Source organism: Rhagoletis pomonella, unplaced genomic scaffold, assembly GCF_013731165.1.
Source record: "Rhagoletis pomonella isolate Grant_MI unplaced genomic scaffold, Rhpom_1.0 Rhpom_scaffold_00004, whole genome shotgun sequence".
NCBI classification, from domain to species: Eukaryota; Metazoa; Arthropoda; class Insecta; order Diptera; family Tephritidae; genus Rhagoletis; species Rhagoletis pomonella.
Window position 1 is genome coordinate 11,452,916 of NW_023458558.1, and position 2,442 is coordinate 11,455,357.

The 2,442-nt window shown below is 35.3% G+C and overlaps 1 long non-coding RNA gene across 1 annotated transcript; it reads left to right on the forward strand.

The window, feature by feature from the left end:
* On the forward strand, positions 1-2,442 carry LOC118737001. Its single transcript, XR_004992780.1, has 3 exons — positions 1-31; positions 90-260; positions 2,431-2,442. It is a non-coding gene; the product is annotated as an uncharacterized LOC118737001 (long non-coding RNA).

The window sequence follows — 2,442 nt, forward strand, 5'->3', positions numbered from 1 at the left end:
GATGTTAGGTTTAAGCGTGTTCGATTTCTTGGTGAGTTTCGCTTTTCCCTGTGCAAGTTTCATATTATCAAATATTTACATATCCATAGCGCGAGAACAACTATGAACCATATCCATTGGAACAAGTACGACACATGGCCTATCAATTATGTTACTCAGTGAAATTTTTACATGAAAATCGTTTAACGCACACTGATCTTAAGCCTGAAAATATACTCTTTGTGGATTCGGAGTATACAACGCACTACAATCACAAAATTGTAAGTATGAAATTTGAGAATTGTACCACTAAAATATAAAAATTAAAAATGTTTCGAAGAACTTAATTTGCCAAAACATGCTGTAAAGCTTATACATATGTATATATACTAGAACTGTGGAAAAACGTGTTTTTTCTTCAATCTCTCAAAAATTTAGGATTAAATACAGTACTTTCTGCACACTAATAGAGACAGGCGATACTGAACTTGCTGCAGCTCTAGCAACATTATTTGTAGTGTTGGGCAGTATCGAAACTCGATTCTCAAAAGGATCGGCAGTATCCGATTTTAAAAAATATCCATACTGAGTACTCCAAAGTACTCAGTATACACAAAATAACTTGAAAGTAATAAAAATTTAAAAGAACTCGAAAGTACTCAGTACTGAAAAATACTCTGTTCCAAACATCAGCTTGATACATGTGCTCAGGATCGATTCAAAGTACTCAGTATTAAGTGCCGAATAGATACTTAAAGCTACTGAGTTCTATTTACATTTAATGGCTCTCAGAAATTATTGTACACAATTTCAAATTTCAGTAATTTTCTAGCACAATACTTCTACAGTTTGTACAGCCATTCTTCTGGCATAATTTGGGATAAGTATATAACTTGAATAAAGTACTACCAGCTTGTAAGATTTTTACACTAACCATTGCAATGTTACCGACATATGTATATATAAAGAATGTACTCAGTACTCTCAAAAATACACGGTCCTTAAAAGTATCGATACCATAGTACTCGACCTTCAAAAGTTCTCGATTCTTCCCAACACTAATTATTTGTTTGTTTATGGGGTCATGTAAGGCCAAACACTATCAGTTTTGTCAGCCCTTGACCTACCATAATATTCTACATACAGTCATACATATTACATAAAGTAAACAATATTCACTACTCTACGAATTCACATGCTCCCTTTAAGGCAACTCCCCTACAATTTTACCATTATTATTTCATTGTACTTCCTGGTTTTTTATGGTTATGTAAGGCTTTCAACTTTAGTTGCTTAATAGGCTCAGCTATTGTATAAGCCTCTGTTGCGAAATTTGCATTGATTTGACTTCACTAAGCTTGTAGAAGTTTAAAAGCTGGCTGCACCATGAGCTAGTCATTTACTGGTGGTATAAAGGTGTTCCATTGATTCATTCTCTTCACTACAAAATCTGCAAATATCTGTAGCCAGGCCAGTTAGTGCTCCACATTGCGTCCTTAGGTTGAACTCTTTTGTCACTGATGCAAGAAACTTCTTTGAGTAATGATGGTGTCTTTCTGGACTGGTCTAATGGCTAGTAGTGAAATTTTGCCCACTTGTTAAGACCCTTTTTCATGCCATTGTTGTTCAATGCAAGGAATCGGCTGAATCCAATGAATGTCCCCTTTTTAGCTTGGAGCTCTGCTTTATCATTACCATCATAGCCTTCATGATCAGGCACCCAGATTAGGGAGACTATGATGAGTATACATAGGAGACTATCAACAGCTTTTAAACAGAAAGTATAGAGATCTTTTTTCTGGCAAATTGCCGGTGTCCGACAAGGTTGCCTTGATTGAATTTGCAGGCTGTGTTGTTTTCATTTAATCTTACACTGTTTTTAATTGCAAGATTTTTGAGTGAATATTATGGGTTTGACCAGTTCAGCTCATTTTGGGATTCAGACACCATGTTTGAAATATGACTCCAAGGTGAGTTTTCTATCCGGGGTTATGCCTGGATATTTAGCTTCTTCCTTTAAGGGAATCACAGACCCACTAATATTTAGATCTGGAAAACAAAGCTTCCATTTTCTGGTGAAAAGGATGATTGTAGTTTTGTTGGGATTTATATTCTATTGAGATATTTAGGACTTCTTGCTTGGGACGCAGTTTAAAAAAGCGGATAGAAGGCGACTTGAAGAGGTTTCAAATCAATCATTCGGCATTCCGCTAATGGAGGCCCGGTTAATACGAGTTCAGCTGTACGCCTGAGCTTATATGGCAATCATAAGACCTCGTCAGTTTCACTTAGATTTCCTCAAGTTATCTATGGTTCACTGGCTAGTTTTAAAAGTAATCGTGCATAAATTTTCTAAATTAAAAATGAAACCAAGTAGATCTTTTTAGGCTACTTATTTTAAACTTATGAAAAAAAAGCAAATCTAAAACTATACTGAATTTTATTTTTCAGAATCGTGAGGTG